Source organism: Rutidosis leptorrhynchoides, chromosome 3, assembly GCF_046630445.1.
Source record: "Rutidosis leptorrhynchoides isolate AG116_Rl617_1_P2 chromosome 3, CSIRO_AGI_Rlap_v1, whole genome shotgun sequence".
In the NCBI taxonomy this organism is placed as follows: Eukaryota; Viridiplantae; Streptophyta; class Magnoliopsida; order Asterales; family Asteraceae; genus Rutidosis; species Rutidosis leptorrhynchoides.
Window position 1 is genome coordinate 425,450,222 of NC_092335.1, and position 15,026 is coordinate 425,465,247.

Sequence of the window (15,026 nt, forward strand, 5' to 3'; positions counted from 1 at the left end):
CAGAATACCTCGGAAAAGGCCGAATCATCAAGAAATATTTTCTTGATATTTAGATATCAAAGAGAATACAAGAGTCGTGTAACATAGCACATGATGACGTTATGTTCTATGAATCATCACGTTCCATTAGAAACTCAGCATGACTTACTGTAATATAATCACGTTGATCAAGTGTCATTATATTATACTAACTCATGTCTCAGTTTCCAACACTGCTTTAAAAACATTCCTATTTTAAATTCGAATTTTTTTTTCTTCAGAATTTAGAAACTAACACAGTTTCTTTTTATGTTGTAACGCAAATATTGCGAAGAGATAAAAGATTTCGGATAAGAATAGTTGTGAAAATATCTTCAGGATTATCGAAGATATTTATAATAAAAGATACGATAATATCTTAGAATTCTTAACATAGATGGATGATGAAGAAGATTTGTCTGTGAAGGTTTAGAATAAGAAGTAAGGTGTTTGCTAACGATTTCAGTAGATACTGAAACATTTGGATCCTTTGAAGGCAGGTTTAGTCTTTGTGATTTGTCCACAGCCTCCTTCATGGTCTGCTCAATCCATTTTCCAGTTTCAAACCTTCTCTTTTTCTCAGCTTTACCACCATACTATTCTTTATCATCAAACTTTTGACTGTTAAAGTCGTTTACAGTTTTTGCTGCTTCATCATCATTTTTCCAATTTCGAAGAACTAGTTCATAGTTTGGGATGTTTTTCATAAAATTCACATTCGAAGTATGTAAGTCTAGGAGATAGACGTTATATGTATACATATAACTTTTAATATAAAATTGTCGCGAAATTCAAAATACTGATTGCTAATTCCCAGTAGTTGGTGTGACAATTATTGTTACAGGATGTAGGTGAGTACATGATGGGGTTTTAATGAATAAGTATAGTGGATTTTCGGAGAGGCTTAAGTCGAAGGTTAATGAAGTTGTTGATAAGTTTACTGCTAATGTGACGAGATATGAAAGGTTCCCCGGTAACCATGATGAAGGGTTTATTCGTATAAACAAATGAAGGTGATTTGCTGGAGCTGTGACAAAACTGTCTATTTTGGAAAGAGATTGAAAAATTATATTTGGTAATAAATATCAAAGGATCTGACATGGATACATGTTAAACTATAACTTTGGTTTCGAGAGCTTTTCAGGTGCATGACAGTGGGTAATGTGTGGTTGGATCATCATCTCGCATGTCTTTAGGAATTTCGAAGTGTTTGAACACATATTGTAATTGTTAATATACATATGATGTTCTAAGATTTTGAATGATACAAATATTTTTGTGAGTTCCATGAATAGAAATGAGGTTCTAGGACAGTTTTGAAGTCAAAGTATAGTTTTGAAAGATGTAGGAATCTAAGAGTGATGATTTCTGTTATATCTTGAATCGAATTCTGAGATTTTAAAATCAGAATATGTAATTAGATTTTGAATGAGTATGGTTGTTTTGATTTCTATAAAAGAATGTATATTGTTGTGAAAGTAGGGAGTATAATGGATGATTTGCTGAATCAGATTCGAAGAATGTAACATATTAATTGTGAATTTATATATCTCTCGGGTATTACCTACCCGTTAAAAAAATGTCACAATTAATATTTTGTACAAAAGAATTTTATTACAGTCTTTATGGAAATATATGTGTATATTTCTTCAGATGTAATATAGATTTAATGAGTTAATATTAAATTAAACTCACTTGATTTATGGTTAAGGCTAGGATAGATAATTTCTAAACTTTAGAAATTACATAATCGTCGTAGAATGTTTTCCCAATGAAGTTATGAATCAATACTTCATCGTTGTGGTATTCCTTAGTATCTACAGGGCGTATGACGTCGATGCTCATGGGAAAGATTGTGAAGTTGAGGTTTTCGATGCGGTTGTTATTGGTGGTGGTAATGGTACTGTTGATGTTGTTAATGGTGGTACTGGTTATGTTGCTGGTGCCGCTGCTGGTGTTTGTAACCTTTGCACCATATTCTCCAAAGCCACTACCCGAGCGCGAAGCTCGTTGACTTCTTCTATTACACCGGGGTGATTGTCGGTTCGGACGAGCGAATAAATAAGATCTAGAATTTGGTGTAGTATATAATCATGACGAGATACTCTGGAAATGAGAGAGAAAATGGTGTTTCGGACAGGTTCGCCAGAAAGTGCTTCAGGTTCATTGCCAAGAGGGCAATGTGGTGGATGAAAGGGATCACCTTCTTCTTGTCTCCAATGGTTAAGTAGATTACGAACCCATCCCCAATTCATCCAGAATAGATGATGGCTAATTGGTTGATCCATTCCTGTCACGCTGCTTTCGGAGCTCATGTGGAAATCCATATCGGCATAGCTGTCGGAATCCGAGGAACTCAAACTGGTTGAGGGATCCATCTTGTATGATCAGGGAAAGAATTTTTTTGTATGAAATAGATTGTAGAATTTAGATTTGGTATTCTTCAATACATAATTTACATATGTATATATAATACCAAAATCCCATAAATTACGGAGGAATCTTTGAAAGATGTCAGTCAAAGTTCACATTAACAGATATGCTAAGATAAGAATTCGTCTATACACTATTATGCAATAAATGTAGGAAAACGCGTCTAGACTTAAGAATGATAAGCAGGTAATTTCCTAAGGGTGGTAAGTAGATGATTTCAGACTAAAAATGATAAGCAAAACTTTTGACATGCAGACACGGTCGAAGTCCAGACTCACTGATGCATCTTAACAACTATCAGTTAGACACATTAATGCAAGACCTGGTTCGCTAAGACCACCGCTCTGATACCAACTGAAAGGATCCGTTCATATACATTATAAACGATTCACAATAGTTGATTACATCGCGAGGTATTTGACCTCTATATGATACGTTTTACAAACATTGCATTCGTTTTTAAAAGACAAACTTTCTTTACATCAAAAATTGACGGCATGCATACCATTTCATATTACATCCAACTATAATTGACTTAATATTAATCTTGATGAACTCAACGACTCGAATGCAACGTCTTTCAAAGTATGTCATGAATGACTCCAAGTAATATCCTTAAAATGAGCTAATGCACAACGGAAGATTTCTTTAATACCTGAGAATAAACATGCTTTAAAGTGCCAACCAAAAGGTTGGTGAGTTCATTAGTTTATCATAATCAATCATTTCCGTAATAGTAATAGACCACAAGATTTCAGTTTCTATAAATATCCGTACACTCGCAAGTGTATAAAAGTATTCTATAAGTTGTAGGCACCCGGTAACAAGCCTTAACGTTCATGTTTTACCCTCTGAAGTACACCAGATCAGGTGTGTTTAAAATAACCTCGAAGTACTAAAGCATCCCATAGTCAGGATGGGGTTTGTCAGGCCCAATAGATCTATCTTTAGGATTCGCGCCTACCGTACATAGACAAGTAGTTTAATGTTACCAAGCTAAGGGTATATTTCTGGTTTAAACCCACATAGAATTAGTTTAATACTTGTGCCTATTTCGTAAAACATTTATAAAAACAGTGCATGTATTCTCAGTCCCAAAAATATATATAAAAGGAAGCAAATGAAACTCACAATACTGTATTTCGTAGCAATTATGTATATGAGGGCACTGAACAAGTGCAGGGTTTGTCTCGGATTCACGAACGTATCAATATTGTGATTCAATATTGCAGGAAAGTACGTAGACGCAACGAAAATGATAAACGTTAGGTTGACCTCACGAGCAATACCCTCGATCAATACCCATAACCTCCATAGCTATAACCCATAATTTCCTTAGCTCTATTCCGTTTGAAAACTTATTTTGAAATCGTCTGAGTAAAACTCCATCGTAGTATTTTATGTATACTAATAATATCTTGAAATAATACAAAGAAAATATATATATGTAATTCGATTGAGAGAGTTTAGAGAAATATATTTTCAAGTTTCTATGAAATAATGAAACCTATTGAATTCTATTTATAATAGATTTTTGAATTATTAAAGTGAATTATTAAAGTATGAATTATTAAAGTGAATTATTAAAGTGAATTATTAAAGTGAATTATTAAAGTATGAATTATTAAAGTGAATTATTAAAGTGAATTATTAAAGTATGAATTATTAAAGTGAATTATTAAAGTGAATTATTAAATTATGAATTATTAAAGTGAATTATTAAAGTATAAATTATTAAAGTTAAAGTAAAGTAAAAGTAAAAGTAAAGTAAAGGTAAAGTTAAAGTATAGTAAAGTATAAAAACTATGTATGTATAATACGCGTATAAATATATATAATATTAATTTAAATCATTATATATATTTAATGAAATAAAATATAAATATCGTTATATTTATTATACTGGTTAAGTAATGAGTTGTCAAAAGTGATTCTAGATATTTATAAAAGTTATATACGTTTTAATAATAAAGTTCTTTTTAAACTGAAAACGTCTTTGTACGTTTGAAAATAGATTAATAGAATATTATGGAAACCAATTCTCCACTAACTTTTGTCTAACTTTCGTAAATGACACTTTTTGTTTTTATTTATAAATAGCTTTACAAATTATTCTGAATATCGTTAAGAGGAATAGATTTTCTCAAATCATAGTGGACCTCTCAACAGAGACTTGTAATCATAATTCAATGTTTCTGATAATTCAATCATTTAATATATATATTTTTTAATTTCGTCGAAAATCATATTGAAACAAATACGTTCGTGTAAAGTATTATACGTTTAATACTTTATTAATATTCTCAAGTTATAATATATATATATATACATATACATATCAATTTATATATAACGGTTCGTGAATCGTCGGAATTTGGTCGAGGTTATAATGAATGTTTGAACACAGTTTAAAATTCCTGAGATTTAACTTAACAAACTCTGCTTATCGTGTCGGAATAATATAAAGATTAAAGTTTAAATTTGGTCGGAAATTTTCGGGTCGTCACATAGGTTTCCTGCACGGAGTCGAAGACCTTGAAAGTATGACTAATATTGTAGAAAGAGAGAGATGGAAGTGAATTGAAGTATGTGTAAAAATGGATGACAAATGGCCCTTAAATAGAAAATGATTTTGTTGTCATACGGCTGGCAGGCTGTATGGCAACCCGTATGGCCTACCCGTATGACCTGGCAGACCGTTTGACATGGGCGTATGCATGGCAGGCCGTATCCCTACTGGAAATCCGTATGGCAAGCTGGATGGCAGGCCGTATGGCTGCCCTGGTTTGCTGTTTTTGTTGGATCGTAACTTGGTTTCCGATGTCATAACTTGTCTTTCACCATTTTCGTTCTAGAATCTTCGTTTTAGCTTCGATTCTCTTGATTCTTTTTGCAACGTCTTTGTAATCACTTGATCTTCAATTTTATCCAACAAAGAGAGTATTTTGGCGATAAAGCTTGGAACTTTATTATTTTTAGGCCTCAATACCGGGGTGAAAATGTGACTTTTTAGCCGATACCAGAGTTCACGGCTTTATATCGCATCTCTTCTAAACGACACTGTTTCATTTCGGAATGTCGTGTTATTAATGAAGAGGGTAACATGGTTTGGAATCTTGGATTTAATGGCCCACTAGATGCGTATGAGTGTGCACAATTGGATATTTTGATGGTTTTGTTGGAAGTAGTAAAAGTGGATAATGATAAAGAAGACAAAATTCAATGGGTTCACTCGGTGGACAAGTGATTTACGGTTGAGGACGGGGTACGAGTCATGCTTTCTTTAAACATTGATATGGAGTTCGATTGGGTAAATATTGTTTGGAATCCTAAAGTGCCTTCGAAAATTGCTATCTTTCATTGGCTTGCAATTCAAGGGGGCGTGCCGGTCAAAGAATTTCTTAGTTATAGATGTTGTCTAAAGGACGATTCAGATGATAGATGTGGGTGGTGCGCGAATCATGTTGAATCTATAGAACATCTTTTGTTACATTGTTCATACACTCACAAGGTATGCGGAGTATTGTTTAATTGGTGGAATTTTAGTTGGGTTATGCCTTCTTCAATTATTAAGGTTTCACTAGATTGGAAAGATGGTATGGGTTTTAAGGCGAAGGTTTTTTGGAGTCTAATTAGGCCGCAACTTTTTGGGCAATTTGGCTTGCAAGGAATGAGGTGATGTTTAACGGGAAGTATGCTTGTTGGGCCGTTGTAGCTTTACGCGTACAAAGTTTTTCAATGGCTCGTCAATGCAAAGGTGCGTTCAAGTCACCAAATTTATGTATGGTCATCACACCCTTGGTCTCTCCTATACGGAGTAGTATTTAAAGTGTGAAGAGGCTACTGTTCAATTCTCATGTGTATGATTTACAATTGTGGTAATATTACATCCACTATATTTTGTTGTTTTTAGGTTTGAGTGGATATGTGCTAAAGTTTGTAAATCCACATCAAACACCATATGTATTTTGTTGCTTTCACTCCTGAGTGAAATGCTTTATGAATCTAATTTCTATTTTTTGCTTAAAAAAAAAGATTAAAAGCATCCTTTTTAAAATCGATGCATATTTATTAATTACTTGGAAGATGACAACGACATTTATTTCATAAAAAATACATGTTCGCATCCGTGACCAATTGATGCGTAAATGTATATAAATGTTAAATTGATCTACAAATGTTTAATGCATCCATAATTTAAGGCTTGGGGGTTAAATGAAAACATTAATTCAGAAAGAAAAAATGTAATGGAGTGGAAGTTGATGTAGATTACATACTGATTTGGCACATGAAGTTGTACGTAACTTCCTCCTTTTTCTTTGCATATTTATCTCCAACTTTTAGTACTCCGTAATTATTATCTTTTTTATTTAAAACAATATCTAAATCTAAATAATTAATATATGTAGTAACCGAATGAATTAATAACTTGACTACTTCTTGTTCATCAATTCAATCATTGAATATATACAAAGCTGTACGATTACATGTACTAAAAGACCTTCAATATTGGAGATTCAAGTCAAAAACGGGAGAGGAATTGTTATTTTGTCCGTCACATATCTCCCTAATCGCAGTTTTGTCCCAGATATAAACACTATCTCACGGTTGAAAAGAACGAGTCCGGTTCGGGAGACACTTGATGGAGAGTGTGAGTTTAGATAGAATGATAGCCCCATGTCATATTCATCCCGGGTGAAAAGGTTGTATATAAATCCTTATACTTCAATATGGTTCACGGCTCATATTTAGTACAATTAAATAAATTCCAACAAATAAACTATTAAGCTATACTTCATCCTCTACTTGTATTATAGTATTAGATGGAAGCAGCAATGTATATGAATAAAATCCAACAGTAGAGATGAGACCCAGAAGAATATGCATGGGGACTACATATAAAACAAATCTCAGTTAATTGATAAAAATCCATTAACAGTTAAGCACCCTATAATTTTGCAATTTTAACATACTACCTTCAAAAGCTTTACAAAGTTAACAATGGTGATGAAGAAAATAAATCGAAGGGGAAGAATCAGCATCAAATATTTGGAAGGGAGGGATGAAAAAATAATAACTCCGTATTTGATGAGATATTGTTTCAAAATAGAAACAATAATTACTACTCCCTCCGTCCCAGATTAATTGTCCCCAGACAAAAAACACATAGTTTTAGGAAATCCCACTAACTTTATTTCTCCACCAATGAAATATCTTCTCTCTCCATATCCACCAATGAAATATCTCCTTTCCTTTCTATTTATGGAAGTAGACAATTAATTTGGGACATCCAAAATGGAATACTGGACAATAATTTTGGGACGGAGGGAGTAAAAATTAGATGTGGTTAACCAAAGAAAAAGGAAGTAGCTATGTACTGATTTTCATGTCATCATGCCATGTCATTCTGTAAAAAATATTGTGTAAAAAAAATTGTGTAAGAGTATCATTTCTCGATAAATAAAGCATCCGGAGAGAAAGGGGCTAAATCCCTAAAATTTAGGAGATGTTAAAATAATGGATTGATATAAATTCCAGTTTTACCCTGTTCTCATTAAGATAAATTTGTGACAACGTTCTCACTGGATTACGATTACGATTATATATATATATATATATATATATATATATATATATATATATATATATATATATATATATATATATATATATATATATATATATATATATATATATATATATTCAAATGATGATATTAATGGTTAATCATATGCCTAATCGTGAAGTTATGTATGCTTAGTTGGATGTATATTGTGTATGCTTGTTGTGTGACTTATGTGCATATGTATATGTTTGTTGCATTCACTAAACTCTTGCTTACCCTCTCGTTGTTTATATTTTATAGATGTTTATGTTTTATAGAGTCGTGAACTAGAAAATATAAGGGTAAGTTGGATAGATAGCTTGCATGAGGAGCTTGTCGGTCTAGAAAGATTTTGTTAGTTTGGGTAGTTGTCCCCAAACACCATGCTCACATAATTTGTAATGTTTAGCATTATGGGTCAACTTATACGTTTGTCATTTTGGGTGTTGTGATTACCCGAGATCGTAAACTATTTAAATTATCGCTATCTTACGTTGTTGGTTATAACAGGTGCTAACAGATCTAACGATGAAATAGTATTTTGATATGACTTGTGTGGTTCCGAATTGAGTTTAAGTTATATTAAAACTGTCGTTAGGTGTACCTGTTATTGTGCGCCGCAGTTTGGAAGCGCACCACGTAGTAAGACAGGATTTTAAGATCGAGCTAAACTCTATTCACGGATCTGGTCTCAGTTATACTGCGCACCGCGCAGAATACAAGCGCGACGCGCTGTACGACGTGGTCAGATGCCAGTAGCTTTTATAGAAAAAAGAAATTGGTTGTTTTTCATAAACGTGTTTGAGTCGTTTCATAAATCCTAACATATTTAGGTTAGTTGGCCTAAACTCGATTGTAGTGTGTTTTGCTTCGATTTGTGGATAATGGTGATAAACAACTTTTTTTCCATATAGGACCGTGGAAGCGTTAAAAAAGTTGTAACCTATTTTCCCAAATAGTTATGCTTTTGAAAACTACCATAAACAGTTGTACCATTTTATTAGCACCCATAGACTTGCACCTGGCTTCTTAAATCTAATTTTCATCAGTTTTAACTTTGAGTTTATCTTGTAGAACCTCAATTTCAATTTTGAAAAATTTCTTCCTTTTGAAATCTCTAGTTAGGTCGACACGAAGATAGTCAATGTAGCGACCCGACAAAATCATCATTGACGGCGCCGTCTACTTAGGTCCCGTTACGTGGTCATAAGTCTTTAAAACAATGTTTGACCAAAAATATGTCGCATTCATTTCAAATGTAAGGATGTTTCGAAGTTTACAAAGTAGTTCAACGACTAAATAAGTTACAATGTTTTAAATAAAAATGAAACCTATGCGACACAATTTAAAGTAAAGTCAAAAGACGCTACATGTATGCATGTATACTCGACATCCAAGCAAGTATCAAAATAGTGTGCGGAAGCATGAATCACTTAGCATTCAAGGACCTGAGAAAAACATAGAAAAATATGTCAACGAAAACGTTGGTGAAATCATAGGTTTAGTAAGTATATTGTATTGAACCACAAGATTTAGTATAAAGTGATTATCCAAATCGTTTACATTCCAAAAGATGTTGTTTGTATCACGAGCACCCAATTATCAAGGCTTAACTGAATAGTACCTCTGAATCATAGTGTTAGAACCTACACTATACCCGAAAATATATTTCATCTGCTGACGGTAGCGAACCGTCCGAATGAGGGTTCGTTAAACCCGTATGGCCACACAACATAAGTTCCCGCTTACACCCTACAAGTGTAACTAATGATAATTGAATTGATGATTCTTGTTCTAACTTGTACGTAGAATGTTTCTTTTCGTTCTTGTGTTCACTTTGTAAAACGAAACGTTTATGTTTTCTCATTCCAAGTATAAGTATAAAAGAGTAAAAGGTGGGACTATGATCTCACCTTGAGTGCAAGAGTAAAAAGGTACTTCACAAAGTTACGTGTGCAAGAACGAATGCTAGTCTTGACCTAAACAAATAGGTCGTATCAATAACGGTAAACACGGTTGGTCAAAGTTGTTCAATTAGTCCTATGGCTCGTTACGACTCAATTATATAGCATGTGAATCAAATTGTCAAGTTTCATGCAAGGTACAAGTATAAAAGTAGGTTAGAATGATTGCATAAGTATTTGGTTAAGTTTGATTAAAAGCCAACTTTGGTCGGGTCAAAGTCAACGAAAAAGTCAACACGTTCGGGTCGGGTCCCGGACAATTTTTCTAAGTTTCATAATCATATGTGAGTATGTTAAAATAAGTTTCATGTTAATCGGAGGTGCGTAGCATAGTTAGAATTAAACGAAAATGTGAAATTTTGGACAGCCGGGGCCCGGAGCGCCGCTCAAGGCCCCCGGAGCGCCGCTCAGGGTGTCTGTTCAGCAAATCTGGGCAGTTTGAACACTTAATGCACGAATCCAACTTCAAACAACCATAACTAATTAACCGTAAACATTCAAAACACGTATCTTATATAGTTGGAAAGGTATTTTGACGAGGAATAAAACTAAACACATTTAATTTACCAAAAACATCATTTACAAAAATCAAATCCAAGTTGAATGCTCATTCAATGTTCATCATAAATGCTTCAAGTTCATAAATGCACATTGATGATTCGAGAATTAAATGCACACATATAATACGCCGTTTCGTAGATAATTATGCATACAATACAACTAAACACTCACAAACAACATTGCAAAGCATTCAATGCATCCAAAGTTCATTTTACTTCTATCAAACCCTAACTCAAAATCATAAATTTAACAATTATGTTTATGAAGTTTCTCCATATCAACCTACATACCAAATTGAAGCTAGTGATGCTAGTAACACATTTAATACATGCACTTTTAACATCTAACAACATCTAAGCAACCAAATCTCAAGATCAAACACACCCATTTTCAACTTCATGCTAGTTACTCAAAATAACAAGATCGAGCATATAAATCATATATTCATGTTAGACTTGAGCCATAGGCACTAATTAACACTTTTATAAGTCAAAAATATCAAGAACAAAGAATCTAGTATTTTTAGAAAGTTACCCAAAAGAGATGAAATCGGTATGGAATTGAAGAGGGAGATGCAAGGATTCAAAATATGTAATTTGTTTTGAAGAACGCTTGCTAGATCGGATTTAGATGATGATTGAATGAATTGGGAGCTTGAGAGCATAAAATGGAAGTATCAAATTTGGGGAGGTGAATGAATGAGTGAAGGAGAAAGAGTTTGACTAGTTGACCTAGTCAAATCTTTGGTCTCTTGGCAAGTTTAGTCCCTCAAGTTTAAAAGCGGGTGCGTGAATTAACCAAACGAATTACCTTAAATACGTAGAGTAAACGGGAGATGTTATAATTAATTAACGGACTTTAAAATAATTAAACGGAAAGTAAACGGAAAAAGACTGGATGTTATATTACCTACTCCTTAAAAGAAATTTTGTCCCGAAATTTAAGTAGGCGTAGTAGTCGTTGTTTCTTCCTTGAGATCTTGTGTTTCCAAATCCACAAATAAATGAGGGTATTTCCTTTGCATTTGATCTTGTCTTTCCCAAGTAAACTCGGGTCCCCTTTTGGCATTCCAACGAACTTTAACGATCGGAATTTTACTTTGTTTTAGCGTCTTGACGGAGTTGTCCACAATTTCAACCGGTTTTTCCATGAAATGAAGTTTGTCATCAATAGTAAGCTCTTCGAGAGGGACGACGACATCGGGTTCGGCAAGGCACTTCTTCAAGTTTGACACATGGAAAGTGGGATGAACGGAGCTCAATTGAGTTGGGAGATCCAAACGGTAAGCAACGAGTTCAATACGCTCCAAGATTTCAAAAGGACCAATATATCATGGATTTAGCTTCCCGCGCTTCTCGAAACGGATTACACCTTTCCAAGGTACGACTTTTAACATTACGCGGTCACCGACTTGGAATTCGAGATCGTTGCGTCTAATGTTGGCATAGCTCCTTTGACGGCTACGGGCCATCCTGAGCCTGTCTCGGATTTGAACAATCTTTTCGGTTGTTTCGTGAATGAGCTCAGGTCCGGTGATTTGCTTGTCAGCTACTTCGGCCCAACAAATAGGAGAACGACATTTGCGGCCATATAACGCTTCAAAAGGTGCGGCTTTAATACTCACGTGATAAATATTGTTGTAAGAGAACTCGGCTAGGGGCAAATGCTTTTCCCAAGCTTTTCCGAAGCCGATAACGCAAGCTCGTAGCATTTCTTCCAAGGTTTGAATTGTGCGTTCGCTTTGTCTGTCGGTTTGTGGATGGTATGCGGTACTCATGTCCAAACGCGTTCCCAAGGCTTCTTGCAAGGCACTCCAAAATATAGAAGCAAAACGAGCATCTCAGTCGGATATGATCGATAAGGGTACACCGTGACGGGTTACAATCTCTTTGATATAAAGTTGTGCAAGTTTTTTCATTTTGTCCGTTTCTTTCATGGCGAGGAAGTGGGCAGATTTGGTGAGACGTTCAATGATAACCCAAATGATATCATAACCGCCCACCGTCTTTGGTAGTTTGTGATGAAGTCCATCGTTATTCTTTCCCACTTCCATTGCGGGATTTCGGGTTGTTGATGTAACCCGGACGGTGTTTGATGTTCGACTTTGACCTTGGAACAAGTTAAGCACTTTGCAACATAAGTAGCAACGTCCCTTTTAATGTTCAGCCACCAATATTGTTCCTTGAGGTCGTGATACATCTTATTGGCACCGGGGTGAATCGAATACCTTGACTTATGGGCTTCGTCTAGAATAAGGCTTCGTAAATTCCTATAACTAAGTACCCAAATCCTTCCGGCAAAATATCGGAGTCCGGTCTCCTTAACTTCGAATCGAGAGGCGAGGACGTTCAAGCGTTCGAGATAAATGTTTTCATCTTTGAGGGCTTCGTCTTGGGCTACTCGAATTTGACTATTGAGGTTGGTGTGGATGGTGATGTTTAAAGCTCGGACACAAAGAGGCACCATCCTTTCCTTTCGACTTAAGGCATCAGCTACTACATTTGCCTTCCCGGGATGGTAACGAAGCTCACAATCGTAATCGTTCAAAGTTTCAATCCACCGTCGTTGTCTCATGTTTAGTTGTTTTTGATCAAAGATGTGTTGGAGGCTTTTATGATCGGTGAAGATAGTGCTTTTGGTTCCATAAAGATAGTGTCTCCACATTTTGAGTGCAAAGACAACGGCTCCGAGTTTGAGATCATGTGTCGTGTAGTTCCGTTCATGAACTTTTAATTTTCGAGAGGCATAAGCAATGACTTTCTTTCGTTGCATCAATACACACCCAAAACCATGTTTCGAGGCATCGCAATATACGACGAAGTCATCATTTCCTTCGGGAAGTGACAAGATATGGGCGGTGGTTAGCTTTTTCTTCAAGATTTGAAACGCGGACACTTGTTCGGTTGCCCAATTGAATATCCTTCCCTTGGGAGTTAACGCGGTTAGAAGACGAGCAACCAAAGAGAAATCTTTGATGAATCTACGATAATATCCGGCGAGACCCAAGAATTGACGAATGTGAGTAGGAGTAGTAGGGGTTTCACATTTGCCAATGGCTTCAATTTTAGCGGGATCGACCTTAATACCTTGGTCGCTTACAACATGACCGAGAAATTGAACTTCCTTCAACCAAAATTCACACTTGGAGAATTTGGCATAGAGTCGTTCTTGCCTCAAAAGTTCAAGCACGAGTCGGAGGTGTTGTTCATGCTCTTCTTAGCTTTTAGAATAGACCAAAATATCACCGATGAAAACAATAACGAATTTGTCGAGGTATGGTTTACACACGCGGTTCATAAGATCCATTAACACCACTGGTGCATTAGTTAGACCAAATGGCATTACAAGAAATTCATAACTACCATAACGAGTCCGGAAATCGGTTTTGGAGACATCTTCCCCCTTAACCCTTAGTTGATGGTAACCCGAGCGGAGATCGATTTTTGATTATACACAAGACCCTTGTAGTTGATCAAAGAGGTCATCGATGCGTAGAAGAGGGTATCGGTTCTTAACCGTCAATTTATTTAGTTCACGATAATCAATGCACATTCGTAGGGATCCATCTTTCTTCTTAACGAACAAAATCGGAGTGCCCCATGGTGAATGGCTAGGTAGGATAAAACCACGATCAAGTAGTTCTTGGATTTGACTTTGCAAATCTTGCATTTCGGATGGAGCAAGTCTATACGGTGCACGTGCTACGGGTGCGGCTCCTGGAATAAGATCGATTTGGAATTCAACCGGTCGATGAGGTGGAAGACCCGACAATTCGCCGGGAAACACATCGGAAAAGTCACTAACAATTGGCACATCATCGATATGCTTCTCATCGGTCTCGACTTTCTTAACGTGGGCTAAGATTGTAAAACAACCCTTACGAAGTAATTTTCTAACTTTAAGGCACGAGACGAGCTTGAGTCCGGTGCAACTCTTATCGCCATAAACAATCAAGGGTTCACCATTCTCGATAGGAATTCGGATTGCACTAAGATCACAAAGGATGTGAGATTTCGTTTTGACTAACCAATTCATACCGATTATTACATCGAAACTCCCTAGTTCCATGGGTATCAAGTCAATTTCAAACTCATTACCCAATAAGTTTAACGTACACCCCCGGTAATATGTGTCGGCACTTAATAGTTTCCCGTCGGCCACTTCAATGGAATAAGTAGTATCTAGGGGGAGTGGTGGAGTGCAAAGAGTATGAGCCAAAGTCTTAGATACAAAACATTTATCGGCACCCGAATCGAATAAACAAGAGACATAAGAGTTGTTGAGAAGAAATGTACCCGTGACTAGTTCATTGTCATCTCGAGCTTCCTCGGTGTTAATGTTGAAAGCTCGGCCGCGTGCATTGGGGTTAGCTTTCTTCTTTGGGCACTCATTCTTATAATGACCCGGTTGGCCACATTCGTAACAAACGCCCGTTTTTGGTGCAT